This window comes from Elaeis guineensis, chromosome 11, assembly GCF_000442705.2.
Source record: "Elaeis guineensis isolate ETL-2024a chromosome 11, EG11, whole genome shotgun sequence".
Classification (NCBI taxonomy): domain Eukaryota; kingdom Viridiplantae; phylum Streptophyta; class Magnoliopsida; order Arecales; family Arecaceae; genus Elaeis; species Elaeis guineensis.
In genome coordinates this window covers 32,894,623-32,911,592 of record NC_026003.2, presented here as the reverse complement: position 1 = coordinate 32,911,592, position 16,970 = coordinate 32,894,623, and positions in this window count along the sequence as shown.

Sequence of the window (16,970 nt, the reverse complement as noted above, 5' to 3'; positions counted from 1 at the left end):
AAGTCACTTGTTCAATGATGATGTACCCCTATATCTCACCTGTATACCATACCAGTGTCACCATAATTCTTGGTTAAGAGGACAATCAATCCATATAGCACACAACGACCTCTACTGGATAAACATCATCATCCTGTAATGATGTATCATTTGGTCATGAACATGTTTAAGGACTATATGATAAATCCTCTCTTATTGCACACTAGCATAGTTCTAAGGACTTCATCGCAACACATGAGTTCAAGGAAGATGTTACTTTATGATGAAAAATATCAAAATAATTTTTATTCAGTAATCAATAATTTATATACAAGGATGAACTCAATCATCATATGATTGATTTTAGGATATAATTTTTAATAACTCCCACTTGGACTAAAGCCAATCAGGATAGTATCTTATACCCATCTTTCATTTAAAGTCATCAAACTCTTTGATCCTGAGAGCTTTAGTGAAGGGGTCGGCTAGGTTCTCCTTTCTATCAATCTTCTGAAGTTCGACGTTACCACGGTTCACGATCTCTCGCACCAGGTGATAGCGGTGCAAAATACACTTGGTGCGATGGTGCAACTTGGATTCTTTCGCCTGAGCTATGGCACTGGAACTGTCACAGTATAGCAATACAGGGCCGTCAATGGAAGGTGTAACTCTCAACTCACTGATGAACTTCTACAACCACACCACCTCCTTTGCAGCATCCGATGCAGCAATGTATTCTGCTTCATAAAAGAATTGACCACAGTATGTTGTTTGAAACTCTTCTAGCAAATAGCTCTTTCATTCAGAGTAAATACGTAGCCCAACATGCTTCTACTGTCATCACAATTTGATTGAAAATTGAAATCAGTATATCCCACAAGTTTCAGGTTAGTGTCTCCATAGATAAGCCATTAGTCTTTAGTATTTCTCAAATACTTAAGAATTATTTTTGCAATCTTTCAATGCTTCTCACGTAGATCAGATTGGTACCTACTCACTATCCCTAGTGAATAGGCCACATCCAGTCTCGTACATATTATAGCTTACATAATAGATCTCACTACTATGTATATGGTATTCTACTCATGCACTCTCTCTCCTCAGGAGTTGTCGGACAATCTTTTTTGGAAAGAGTAATTCCGTGGCCTATCAGAAGATAGCCTTTCTTAGAATTATCCATGTTGAACCACTTCAATAAGGTATCAACGTATATGGATTGGGATAGTCCAAGCAACCTTCTAGATCTATCCCTATAGATCTTCATCCCAAAGATGTAGGATACTTCTTCCAAGTCTTTCATGGAGAACTATAATGATGCCATAGCTTCACACTCTGTAAAGTCAGAATGTCATTTCGTAGTAACAGTATGTCATCCGCATACAGCACAAAAAAAATGACTACAGAATTAGAAGTTCATTTGTAGATGTAAAGCTCTTCTCTATTCCTGACGAAGTCATATATTTTGATCACCTTATCAAAATACATATTCCAACTCCTAGATGCCTGCTTAGTCCATAAATAGACTTTTTCAGCTTGCACACTTTTGACTCATCTGTGGATGTGAATCCTTCAGGTTGTATCATATACACCTCTTCTTCCAGCTTCCTATTAAGGAAAGTGATTTTGACATCCATCTATCAGATCTCATAATCTAAGTGTGCAGCGATAGCAAGCATAATCCAGATGGACTTGAGCATTGCCACAAGAGAAAATATCTCATCATAGTCAATATGATAACACTGACTGTAATCCTTGGCAACTAGATGGGCTTTATAGATCTCCACCTTCCCATCTACTCCTCTTTTTCTCTTAAAAATTTATTTACATTCTATAGATTTTATCCCTTCGGATGGATCAATCAGTGCCCATACACCATTGATCTCTATGGACTCCATCTCGAACTTCATGGCCTCAAGCCATTTCTAAGAGCCAGGCCTTTGCATGGCCTCCATATAGGTGATTGGATCATCATCATTCTTATCAAGTTTGATGGGGTCACCATCTCGGATCAAAAAATCATAGTATCTATCTGGCTGATGCGATACTCTATCGGATCTCCTTAATGGTGCCTCTACTGGCTTCAGATTCGATTCACCAATCAAATTCAATTCTCTATGTGTCAGTCCTCCCACCTCATAAACTTCATCAAGTTTAATTTTACGGTATTAGCTCCTTCACTTAGGAACTCTTTTTTCAAAAAGACTATCCGACTGCTGACAAACACCTTTTGCTCTATAGCGAGGTAGAAGTAGTATCTTTTAGTTTTCTTTGGGTACCCTATGAACAAGTATTTATCAAACTTCGATCCAAGCTTATCTGTCTTTAAACATTTGACATAAGCTAGATAGTCCCAGACCCTAAGGTGTGAGAGTACCGACTTACGTCCAGTCCATATCTCATATGGAGTTTTATCAACAGACTTGCTGGGTACCTTATTTAAAATATAGCAGGTAGTTTCTAGAACATGTCTCCAAAAGAAGATTGATAGACTCGCAAAGCCCATCATGGATCGGACCATATCTAACACAGTTCGATTTCTCTTCTCGAACACACCATTATGCTGTGGTGTTCCAAGAGGGATCCACTGTGAGAGAATCTCATTCTCTTTCAGATATGTCAGGAACTCACTAATGAGATATTTACCTCCTTGATCTGATTGAAGGATCTTAATACTCTTTCCAGTTTATTTCTCTACTTCAGCATGAAATCGTTTGAATATTTTAAATGATTCTGACTTATGCTTTATAAGATAGACATACCCATACCTCGATAGGTCATCTGTAAATATAATGAAATAGTAGTATCCTCCTTTGGTACTTATGTTCATAGACCTGCATACATCAGTATGTATTAGACCTAGGATATTATTGATTCTTTCACTTTTTTTTTTAAAAGGTGACTTAGTCATCTTACCAAGTAGATAGGACTCACAGGTCGGCAATGATTCATAATCATCTATCTCAAGAACACATTCTTTGATCAACCTGTCAGTCCTATTCTTGTTCACATGACCAAGCCTACAATGCCAAAGATAGGATTCACTGATATTTTTTAATTTAGGGTATTTACTGACTGTGTACATAACACTAACAGGCTGTGATATTATGTATATACTATATTTCAATTGTCCACATATAATTGCAGTATCATTCATAATGATATCACAAAAATCATCTTTTATTATAAACTTGTAACCAAGTTTGATCAAAAGGCCTACAGAGATATCATTTATCAAAAAAGAGAGACAATAATGACAATCATTTAACATGACACTATTGGACTCGAAGACAAGCTATAAAGTTTTCAAGGTCAGAACCGGAACAAAACTTCCATCTTCAATGTTAAGGAACCTCTCATCTTCTCAAAACTTCTTACTTACCTGCAGTCTCTGCAATGAATTGCATATATTAATAGGATTTCTGATTTTCAATACCCAGGTAGTAGTATCACAAACAGAGAAATTATAAGGAGTTCTCATATAAGTACCTTATGAAGCAACTGCTTGCTTCTTTCTCTTATTTTTAGGCCTGTTTAGGTCAAGGGTGGCGATATAAGTAAGATAATTTTTTTTTCAATGATCCAGCTTCTTACAGAAGAAGCACTCTACCTGACTCTTGTCAACTTTTGACGGTTTGCTCTGCTTGGAAGAGACGGCATAAGATTTCTGTACCTTTTTCTTCTTTTCATTTCGAGAGGATCGACGCCTTGCAGATAAACCTCCCACTAAATTCACTAGCTTCTCCTGAAGCTGGTGATCTTTCTCAAAAGTCTACAGTAATTCTAGCAAATCATAGTAGTTTACTGTAGCTTTCGTCATTTTTTAATGACTGAGAAAGGGTAGGTAGGATTTCGGTAGTGAATTAAAGATAGCATTCTTGCCTAACTATTTATGCAATGAAAAGCCATGTTTGCTAAGATATTCAATCTGCTCAATCATGTACAATACATAATCAGTGACTGAAATCTTCTCTCGCATATGGGCATTGAACACTACACAGGAGATTTTATGTCTCTTCACATTCTCAGGGGTGCCAAAGGACTCATTCAACATTTGAATGATCTCCTCTGGCTACGCATCCTCAAACTTACAACTAAGTTCATCGTTCATGGCTGCCCACATAATGCAATGCATGATTGTGCGGTCATTGAGCCACTTCATGTAAGTGTCTCTCATGGCACGAGAAGCATTGACTGTAGGTTCTTCAGGTGCCTGATCCATAAGGACGTACAAAATCTTCTCATGCTCCAAGATGATCTTCAACTTTTGATACCAACTATCAAAGTTGGGTCTGATGAGCATGTCGCTGTCCAACAACGTACGGAGGAATAATGTGTTGGCCATAACTAAAAAAAAAAATATTAGCCTATTAGTATATGAATTATTTTTAATCCTGAAGACATGGACTTTAGTTTAAAGGTTCTCCTACTATTTTTATGAATTGATAGCCTCTACCTCCAACTCGAAGAATTATACTAATTCCTTAATGGGTACTAGAATCCACACAGACTGCATTCAGACTCGAGTGTGTTAGATGTATGCCCTAGATGCCAGATGGGCTGATACATTCCTGTACAAATCTAAGGGCAAATTTATAATTTTGATTATAAATAAATAAAAAGGTTATTCTACTATCACATAGTGTACATTATGTCTGTGATACATCCTTTGAGTTAGTAGGAATGTTAATTCTTATTTTCAAGAGTTAAAAATTTAAGGCATGAATTTACATAACTAACTCATAAACAGCTCCTGACCATAGGATCATCACGAGGATGGTGATCGATCTGGAAGGTTGGTGTACGATCACTTCCTTAGGATAGATGTGTCTTGAGTCTATGGTGTGGAGACACCGAAGCGAGAGTACAGGTATTCATTGAGAATGAGAGTATTGAGCGTGACCACCTCGAGTAGTCATAATAAAATCTACCTTCTCGTCGATGACTAGCTCGATGCTGCAGCTGTGTGTCTATTTCTTTGACCTGAGGTGCATCGATAGTTCACCTTGAGTGTGTTATAATTTAACTACACCATAACTCGATCTCCTAGCCATTCGAAATCTTGAGGTGTATGTTGGCTGTAGCATATTCATTGTAGGAACCAGATTGCACCAAGATGGGATCTATCAACCTCAGTAGATAAGAAGAGTAGTCTTATGATGATCGAAAGATTGAGTCCTTAAGCCCATGGCTATGGCAGAGTGAAATAATGGAAAAGAGTTTTCTATTAAGATTTCACATCAGACTTGGATCGATCGATTGATTCATATGACTGATGTTGGGTTTGATGAGTTCACCTTAATCCTAATTTAGTTGGGACTCATGATAGAGGAACTCAATCACACAAATAGCTGCACCGAGAGGTTCATCTTTATTTCTGATGGGTTACTACCATATACTATTAGGTATCACTGATAAATTTTGAGAGCAATTAGAATGATCTTGATGATCGATCATTCTAATTGTCTGAATCAGAAGAGTTCTGGTCCATCGAAAGGAGTTTCGATGATGTCGATGATGAGATCATGACATGTCTCATTATCATATAAAAATGAACCTAATTGGGTCACACAAACAAGAGTTAGGGTCTAAATGTTATCAATTGAGCTAGCCCAGTTCGATTGATTTTGATTAGATCCAATTAGGTTCAAGGAAATCGTGCTAGCACACGATTGAGCCTATCTTTCTCCTCGTGTAATCTTTTCTATCTTGATTGAGTCAAATATGATTTTACTCACCCAGAGAACCTTGAGAAGGTTTCTCACAGTCTGACTGGTGCCAGTCCAACTCAGAAAGGACTTGTCTTAATTCATGAGATGAATTTAAGACAACACTTGTCAATTTCTGTCACCTGTATTTCCATTTTAGGACATCGATCAAACGTTGACTTATGGATCTTGAATTGAAGGCCACATGGCAAGAGATCATTGGAGAGTTTTTTTGGAGTGTCCCCCTGTTAATTTTAGGTCTCAAAGTGGGTGCCAAGATCAGATTGGGCATGCGCCCCAAGTGGATAAGGATAGAGTCCCATGAGATGAGGACTCTATGCCTTGATCGACTCAAACTGTTGGGCATTAATCTCACTGTGTTTATCCAGTGTTGGCACCAATAGTAGGAGAGTTTGGTGGGGTTCTTATTTAATATGATCAGATGATATCACTCCATCAATCAAAATTTTTTTAGAATTAATTGAAATTTTTTGATTGGTCGAATGATGTGGCACTGCATGGCGCAGCAGGGTCTACTTAAACCCTGTCTGTGCCTAGGGTTTAGAGACTCTACTCAATAACCAGAAAAAGCTTGAATCCTCTCCACTTCTCTATGCCCCCTCTACTCCTCTCCCTCCCCTCTTCACATCCAAGAGGTTGGGTATCCATCTGGTGCTTGTCCAAGGCGTGGTGGCTCTCTGATTAGAAGGCTGCAGAGATTTGTCGAGAAACTACTGCTCCAGCTTCAGAAGATCTTTTGAAGATCTTGCAGATCAGATCTGTAGGAACCATATCTAGGGTTTCAGGGTTAGATCTTGAAACTTTTTCAAGATCATACAGCAGAAGACTAAAATAAATCAAAATTTATTTTCTAAAATCAGAAAATTCCTAGATCTAAGATCCTATTACATGATTATTACATAGCATTAAATCAAAAATTAAAATATATAAATATAGCATGAACTACATGTTGATTATATCAACATGTTTCTATACTACATCTAATGTATGTATTAAACAATAGATCAGATCTATTACCTTGCAAGTTAGATGCTCTAACCTCACTGATCTGAGCTTAAAAATGATGTTGCAAGCCGCACACGCATTCGGCCTCTAGGAGTCATCCACACGAGCCCACGAATCTCGATCAGAAATCCTGCTTCAGGAAATCAGCACAGTATGCTAGTACTGCGCTGATCCTTCTTTGATGGTTGATCAGGTGCCTCCTTCTTCTTGATTTGGACTCTTCCAAAGATGGAAAGTAGAAGGAGGAGTATCAGATCTGAGATGCTCTCAGAAAACTCAAGATAGAGGGAGGAAAGATATGAAAACAAAAACCCTAGAAGAAGACCCTCTTCTTCTTCACATTTTTCTCTCTAGACACCCAAACTTGTATCTTTTATATCTCTATGACCTAAAGGTATTTCTCTCTAATTTTGGAAGGCACAAAGGTCTCTCAAATCTATGACTTCTCCTAGAATTTCATGAAGAAACTCATCTTATATAGAGAGATATGATAGAGTCCTTGTCTAGGTCAAAAACCTAGTCAAGGCTTATCCAAACATGGCAAGTTAAGGGACGCCCAACTCTTGAGCACCTCCTTCATATTTTCATACATAGATCACTAGAAAAGGGTGCATAATGTATATCCTAAAAGCCATGAAAATTTTAAAAAAAATTGGATAAATTCGGTGCAAAATTGAAAGAGTTTTGGATTTCTAAAACTCTATCTCATAGAATTCGAAATCCAAACTTATTCCTTTTAGATTTGATCCAAACCACCTTCCATGTAAGAAAGAAGAGAAGAGACCTTTTGTAAATGTGGGAGAGATCTGGGAGAGGGCTTTTGTCACACAAAATAAGTGGAGATTGGTGTTGAATTAAGAGAGAGGGTGTGGAGAAGGCTTATGTGGCGCAAGGTGGAATCCTAGTCTTACTAGGATTCTGTCTTATGACTTGTTTTAATTTGGTTTCCCAAACTAAATCAAATCAAAATTAGATCAACCCAATTAAAATAGGTCTTAACTCAATTAAGAACCTAATTTAATCATATTAAATTAGATTTAAATCTGATTTAATCTTCTAATCAAATTAGAAATTAGATTGACCCAAGTCCTAGTTGAACTAGGACTAGTTTTTTCTTGCACTTGGCTTATCCAATAAACCAATTGGACTTGATCCAATCAAGCCCAAACCAAATCTAATTAAATTATATTTAATTAGACTTAATCTCAGCTCATTGGCTTAATCAAATTAAGCCAATTAGCAATCGAATTGCTAATCGATCCTCCTGCAATACTTGCACTGGGTTAAATGTCAATCGTATTGATCATTTAACCCTAGAACGATTCTTAATCATTGATCAACCATCCAATTGGATCATGAACTCTAATGTGTGTGACCTCATAGGTCCGAACCTAAGCCGGTAGTACAGGAATAAATTCCTGTACCAATCGAAGTGACCATCTAGCAATGGTATCCGACGATCGGATAGGTCGAATGTGTAGAACAACATCCTTAGAACCCATGCGGATATAGTTTTCATATAATTCATCCCCTTGACCAAAATAATCATAGGACACCCTAGAGTTCAACTGTCAACTCTGATCAGGTTATCCATATTGTATTTCAAAATATCAAATCCATCTAATGGATTACCCTGGCCAAGGTTTTGCTAAATTGAAATACAGCGACTCATTCTTCTCCAACTCTTGGAGTGGTCAATCCCATCTCGATCACACTCTGACTTCGCAAGTACTTGACTATGCCCAGAAGCCTTCCGTCCCTGAATTAGAAATTCAGTTAGTCCAGTACCAAAGCACAGTGAGTTGCTTGCAAGTCACTGAGGCGATCTCAAGTCTAAGGAACACTTATACCTATATCCCATCAGAGACATTCTCGACAGCAGAATGCTCTGGAGTTGGTCACGTTCAATGATGATGTACCCTTACATCTCACCTGTATGCCATACCAGTGTCTCCACACTCTTTGGTTAAGAGGACAACCAACCCATATGGCCTACAGCGACCTATGCTCGATAGAAGCTGTCGTCCTTATTAACAGCCTATCATTTGGTCGTGAACAGTTTTAAGGACTAATCGATAAATCCTCTCTTTATCGAACTTAAATAGTCCTAAGGACTTCATCATAACAACGAAGTTCATTAGAAGATGAAAGCTTATGATGAAGATGCCAAATATATTTTATTTATTAACAAATCAATTACAATACTTGGTTGCTCAACCATCAACAGCTTGACGATTGGCTTTTTGGAACATATTTCCCAACAACTCCCACTTGTCCTAAAGCCACTCGGCATAGTATCTAATACCCATCTTCGACTTGTGGTTGTCGAACTTTTTTATCGCCAGGGCTTTAGTTAAGGGGTCAGCCAGGTTCTCCTTTCTGTCGATCTTCTGATGATCGACGTCACCTCGATCTACGATCTCTCGGACCAGGTGGAAGCGGTGCAAGATGTGCTTCGTCTGCTGATGTGCTTTGGGTTCCTTCACCTGAGCTATGGCACCAGTGCTGTCGCAGTAGAGCAGGACTGGACCATCGAGGGAGGATGCTACTCCGAGCTCGGTGATGAATTTCCTTAGCCACACAGCTTCCTTCGCGGTATTCGATGCTGTGATGTACTCCGCTTCACAAACAGAGTCTACCACAGTATGCTGCTTGGAACTCTTCCAGCAGATGGCTCCACCATTCAGAGTAAAGATATAACCCGACACGCTCCTGCTGTCATCATGGTCAGATTGGAAGCTGGAGTCTGTGAACCCCATAAGTTTCAGATCTGACTTGCCATAAACCAACCATTGGTCCTTAGTATTTCTCAAATACTTAAGGATGGCTTTAACCACTTTCCAGTGATTTTCTCCAGGAACAGATTGGTATCTACTCACTACTCCTAGTGAGTATGCCACATTTGGTCTTATACATGTCATGGCGTATATGATAGATCCCACGGCTGAAGCATATGGGACTCTACTCATACGCTCTCTCTCTTCAGGAGTTGTCGGACAATCCTTCTTAGAGAGAGAAATTCCATGGCTTATCGGTAGATAGCCCTTCTTGGAATTCTCCATGCTGAACCTCTTCAGCACAGTGTCTATGTACATGGACTGGGATAACCCAAGCATCCTTTTAGATCTATCTCTATAGATCTTCATCTCTAGGATGTAGGATGCTTCACCCAAGTCCTTCATGAAGAACTGTGATGACAACCAAACTTTTATTCCCTCTAGTGCGGGGATGTCATTCCCGATTAAGAGAATGTCATCCACGTACAAGACAAGAAATACCACAACTAGACCATTTGCCCATTTATTGATGCAGGGCTCTTCTCCATTCTTAATGAAGCCATATGTTTTGATCACCTTATCAAAATGCATGTTCCAACTCCGAGAAGCTTGCTTCAATCCATAAATGGATCTCTGAAGCTTGCACACCTTGGACTCATCTGTGGATGTAAATCCCTCAGGTTGTATCATATACACCTCTTCGGTCAGCTCTCCATTCAGGAAAGCTGTCTTTACATCCATTTGTCAGATCTCATAATCCAGATGGGCAGCTATTGCAAGCATTATCTGAATGGATTTGAGCATTGCCACAGGGGAAAACGTCTCGTCATAGTCAATACCATAATGTTGACGATACCCCTTGGCGACCAGACGGGCTTTATAGGTCTCCACCTTTCCGTCTGTGCCCCTCTTCCTTTTGAAGACCCATTTACACCCAATGGGTTTAACCCCTTCAGGTGGGTCAACCAATGTCCATACATCATTGACCTTCATGGACTCCATTTCGGATTTCATGGCTTCAAGCCATTTCTCGAATCAGGTCTCTGCATTGCATCCATATAGGTGATCGGATCCTCATTATTCTCGTCAAGTTCGATGGGATCACCGTCTCGGACCAAGAAACCATAGTATCTGTCCGGCTGACGCGGTACTCTACCGGATCGCCTTAATGGTGCAGGTATATTGGGCTCCGAATCTGATCTAATCATATCCGACTCAGGTTCAGCTATTGGTGTCGGTCCTTCTACCTGTTGAACTTCATCAAGTTCAACCTTAGAGGCAACGGTTCCTTCACCAAGGAACTCTTTTTCTAAAAAGATTACCTTAAGGCTGACGAACACCTTTTGTTCATCAGCATGGTAGAAAAAATATCCTTTTATCTCTTTGGAGTACCCTATGAATGAGCATTTGTCAGACCTAGGTCCAAGTTTGTCTGTGACTAATCGTTTGACATAGGCCGGGCACCCCCAGACCCTAAGGTGTGAAAGTACTGGCTTACGCCCTGTCCATATCTCATATGGAGTCTTAATTACAGACTTGGAATCCTATTTAACAGATAACAGGCCGATTCGAGTGCATATCCCCAGAAGGATATCGGCAAGCTAGCAAAACCCATCATGGATCGAACCATGTCTAACAGAGTCCGATTCCTCCTTTTAGACACACCATTATGCTGTGGTGTTCCTGGAGGAGTCCATTAGGAGAGAATCCCATTCTCTCCTAGATATGTGAGAAATTCACTAGAAAGGTATTCTCCTCCTCGATCAGATCGAAGAGTTTTAATACTCTTCCCAGTTTGTTTTTCTACTTCACTTCGGAATCGTTTGAACATTTCAAATGAATCCGACTTATGTTTCATCAGATAGACATATCCATATCGGGATAGGTCATCCGTGAAAGTTATGAAGTAGAAATATCCACCTCTAGCACTGGTGCTCATGGGCCCGCATACATCAGTATGTACTAGGCCTAAGAGCTTAGTAGCTCTCTCATCTTTTTCAGTAAAAGGTGACTTGGTCATTTTACCAAGAAGACAGGACTCACAGGTTGGAAGTGATTCACAATCACTGACTTCGAGGATTTTCTCTTGAGTCAACCTGTTTATTCTGTTCTTGTTTATATGACTTAGCCTCTAATGCCATAAGTAGATATCTGACACACTATCTAATCTAGGGTGCTTGCCAGTAGAATAGACTCTTATCAGGCTTGATCTTTTTGGTCTGGCTCTGCACTGATGTCCCAGCCTAAACTTGCACCTTCTTCACTTTCTTCTTCTTGTTCTTCTTCCCTTTCTCAAAAGGTCGAGAACCAAAAGACGAACCTCCCACTAAGTTCATCGACTCCTTGTAAAGTTGGTGATCCTTCTCAAAGTTCTGAAGCAACCCCAGTAACCCGTGGTAGTTCTCTTCAGGCTTTGTCATTCTATAATGAGTGAGGAATGGGAGATAAGACTTGGACAGTGAGTTCAATATTGCATCTTTCCCAAGCTACTCATGCAAGGGAAAGTCGAGCTTGCTCAATCGTTCCATCAGCTCGATCATGTATAATACATGATCAGTGACAGAGGCACCATCCTGCATTTTGGCGTTGAAGATGGCACAACTAGTCTTGTGCCTTTCCACGTCATCGGGTGTGCCAAAGGCATCCTCCAACACTTGAAGCATGACCTTTGGCTGAGCCGTCTCGAATCTGCGACTAAACTCATCGCTCATAGCAGCTAGCATGATACAGTGCACCATGGTCCGATCACTGAGCCACTTCTGGTAAGTGTCTCTGACTGTTCCACATGCATTGACAGCTAACTCCTCAGGTGCAGGATCCATTATCACAAAGGAGCATTAGGGAAGTGGCCATATTTGCACAAAGGAGAACCATAACCTAATTAGTAATTGATTCATTAAACTTAAAGATTTGAACTTTAATGAAAAGGTTTCTTCCACTATTTTATTCGAATTGGTAGCCTCTACCTCCAATTCGAGGAATTACCCTAATTCCTTAGCGGGTACTAGAATCCACTTAGACTGCACATAAGCCCAACTTTGGTTGGTCAACCCATGTACATCTAAGGGTAGGTTCATAACCAATTGTTTCTCTAAACAATTTCTAGTAATTTTAATTTTATCCCAGAAATCTAATCAGTAGGCTTTGGCCTCCACTGTAAGGATCCGGTTAGGTCCAACCATTAACATGATCATACTTGGTGTATCTAACCAACAAATGATTAAGCCCAACTTTGGTTGGCTCACCTAACCACCATTAGAGAGACACTTCCAAGTCATCATATGATGAGTGATAATTCCATTAGTCAACAAGCACCAGGCCTTTGGGTCTGCAATGATTATTGAGTTAATGGACTCATTATCAAACACCTTAATGGGAGGCTATGACTCAGTTATCTCCATAACTTTGTCATTTTAAGGACCTAATAATTTTAGAGAATTTAAATAATATAGAGAATGAGGTCAGATGAACCAGCTTATCATGATCCTCCCACTGGCTTCACCAAGTCAACTTAAGGGAGACCATTAAAAGGGCTGGTCTAGGAGCACCTAAATCAGTCATACTGATTTATCTAGCTGACATGGGTCAGCTCGAATAGTCAAGTGATCCAATCAAAACATAATTTCACCAAGAGGCCAGGTAAGTTCGATCAGTGGGAGGGTCTGCCAAAGCTTGCCTTAGACACCATCAGAAATGGCCAGGTAAGCGGGCTCCCAATTAAAAACCATCGATCTGGTTTACCTTAGACACCAACTGGTTTAATTAATTTCGATTAGATCAATCTAACAGTTCGTGCTAGACTGCTTAGCCAAAAATCAAGTCCATTTGGTTCTCATTAAAGACATGGACTTGACCGACTATAACTATTGTAATTGATCTAAAGAATCCTTGACTTAATCTAAGACAATAATTGATTAGATTTAGTCAATTCTCTAATTAAGTCCATCTTTAATCTAACCATAGGTCTAACCCAATTAATGGACCTAATTCCCACTAACCCATTAACCCAATGTGTTATGGTTTGTGTCTTAGGTTCTTCAATTCACAATCCTAGAACCTATTCAAACAACTTCTTAATTCTTAATTAAGTTTTGGGCTGAGGGTTGGGTTTGGCTTTTCAAAAAATAATTTTCATATTTGTAAAATAATTTTACAATATGATTCTACCAACCATATTGCATGTTTGATTCATAATCAAGATGCAAGTGAAATAAACATGAAACTACTTTAGATCTAATCTAAACAGGTTCATGTAATTGAAATAATTTCAACTTTAAACAATTTCTTTGCACAAAAATTATTAACAAAGAGATTTTATTTCAGATTTAAATATCTTTTAAATCTAATAAATTATAAATTTAATCTAGATCATATCTAACAAATTTATGATTAAAGATAGATCTACACAAACTAGGACAACCTTTGCACTGTAAGGGGTAAACCTTACAGCAGGACAACCTTGCAGTTTGTGATTGATCTAAAATTTTAATTTTAGATTTAATAATCAGATTATAAATTAGATCTAATCTAAAAAATAATCTAAGCATGCATAAATAATCATGTAATAAAGAACCTAGGCTCTGATACCAATTGTAGGAACCATATCTAGGGTTTCAGGGTTAGATCTTGAAACTTTTTCAAGATCATACAGCGGAAGACTAAAATAAATCAAAATTTATTTTCTAAAATTAAAAAATCCCTAGATCTAAGATCCTATTACATGATTATTATATAGATTAAATAAAAAATTAAAATATATAAATATAGCATGAACTACATGTTGATCATATCAACATGTTTCTATACTACATCTAATGTATGTATTAAACAATAGATCAGATCTATTACCTTGCAAGTTAGATGCTCTAACCTCACTGATCTGGGCTTAAGGATAATGTTGCAAGCCGCACACGCGTCCGGCCTCTAGGAGTCATCCACACGAGCTCACGAATCTCGATCAGAAGTCCTGCTTCAGGAAATCAGCACAGTATGCTAGTACTGCGCTGATCCTTCTTTGATGATTGATCAGGTGCCTCCTTCTTCTTGATTTGGACTCTTCCAAAGATGGAAAGTAGAAAGAGAAGTTTCAGATCTGAGATGCTCTCAGGAAACTCAAGATGGAGGGAGGAAAGATATGAAAACAAAAACCCTAGAAGAAGACCCTCTTCTTCTTCACGTTTTTCTCTCTAGACATCCAAACTTGCATCTTTTATATCTCCATGACCCAAAGGTATTTCTCTCTAATTTTCATATGCACAAAGGTCTCTCAAATCTCTGACTTCTCCTAAAATTTCATGAAGAAACTCATCTTATATAGAGAGATATGATAGAGTCCTTGTCTAGGTCAAACACCTAGTCAAGGCTTATCCAAACATGGCAAGTTAAGGGACGCCCAACTCTTGAGCACCTCCTTCATATTTTTGTGTATGGATCACTAGAAAAGGGTGTATAATATATACCCTAAAATCCACAAAAATTCCAAAAAAAATTTGGATAAATTCGGTGCAAAATTGAAAGAGTTTTGGATTTCTAAAACTCTATCTCATAGAATCCGAAATCCAAACTTATTCCTTTTAGATTTGATCCAAACCACCTTCCATGTAAGAAAGAAGAGAAGAGACCTTTTGTGAACGTGGGAGAGATCTGGGAGAGGGCTTTTGTCACACAAAATAAGTGGAGATTGGCGTTGAATTAAGAGAGAGGGCATGGAGAAGGCTTATGTGGCGCAAGGTGGAATCCTAGTCTTACTAGGATTCTGTCTTATGACTTATTTTAATTTGGTTTCCAAACCAAATCAAATCAAAATTAGATCAACCCAATTAAAATAGGTCTTAATCCAATTAAGAACCTAATTTAATCAGATTAAATTAGATTTAAATCTGATTTAATCTTCTAATCAAATTAGAAATTAGATTGACCCAAGTCCTAGTTGAACTAGGACTAGTTTTTCCTTGTACTTGGCTTATCCAATAAACCAATTGGACTTGATCCAATCAAGCCCAAACCAAATCTAATTAAATCATATTTAATTAGACTTAATCTCAGCCCATTGGCTTAATCAAATTAAGCCAATTAGCAATCGAATTGCTAATCGATCCTCCTGCAATACTTGCACTGGATTAAATGTCAATCGTATTGATCATTTAACCCTAGAACGATTCTTAATCATTGATCAACCATCCGATCGGATCACGAACTCTAATGTGTGTGACCTCATAGGTCCGAACCTAAGCCGGTAGCACAGGAATAAATTTTTGTACCAATCGAAGTGACCATCTAGCAATGGTACCCGACGATCGGATAGGTCGAATGTGTAGAACAACATCCTTAGAACCCATGCGGATATAGTTTTCATATAATTCATCCCCTTGACCAAAATGATTATAGGACACCTCAGAGTTCAACTGTCAACTCTAATCAGGTTGTCCACATTGTATTTCAAAATATCAAATCCATCTAATGGATTACCCTGGCCAAGGTTTTGCTAAATTGAAATACAGCGACTCATTCTTCTCCAACTCTTGGAGTGGTCAATCCCATCTCGATCACACTCTGACTTCGCAAGTACTTGACTGTGCCCAGAAGCCTTCCATCTCTGAATTAGAAATTCAGTTAGTTCAGTACCAAAGCACAGTGAGTTGCTTGCAAATCACTGAGGCGATCTCAAGTCTATGGGACACTTATACCTATATCCCATCAAAGACATTCTCGACAGCAGAATGCTCTGGAGTTGGTCACGTTCAATGACGATGTACCCTTACATCTCACCTGTATGCCATACCAGTGTCTCCACACTCTTTGGTTAAGAGGACAACCAACCCATATGGCCTACAGCGACCTATGCTCGATAGAAGCTGTCGTCCTTATTAACAGCCTATCATTTGGTCGTGAACAGTTTTAAGGACTAATCGATAAATCCTCTCTTTATCGAACTTAAATAGTCCTAAGGACTTCATCATAACAACGGAGTTCATTAGAAGATGAAAGCTTATGATGAAGATGCCAAATATATTTTATTTATTAATAAATCAATTACAATATTTGGTTGCTCAACCATCAACAGCTTGATGATTGGCTTTTTGGGACACATTTCCCAACAAGATCTAGATTTGATTTTTGGAGCAAAGATTTATGAGGAGAATATGATCCAGATCCTACTCGAGTGGATACTGGTAGAGGCTAGATGACTGCTTGGCTATTTTAGAACCTCGAACATTGCTGCGATCATCTACAGGATAATCTAGTTACCCTAGAGGTATTTCTCTATTCCTCATATTTTTAGATTTAATTTTAGATTAAATATTAGATAATAAGAATTATATCTAATAAATCTTAGTTCTAAAATAAAGTAAGATAATTTTTTTAAAAAAATATTCTGCCCCAGATCTCATTAGATCTGGAAGATCCTACAAGGAAAAAGCTGATTTTTTCTTCAACTGATATCAGAGCCAGATTGATGGCTCTATTTCAGATCTAATTTAGA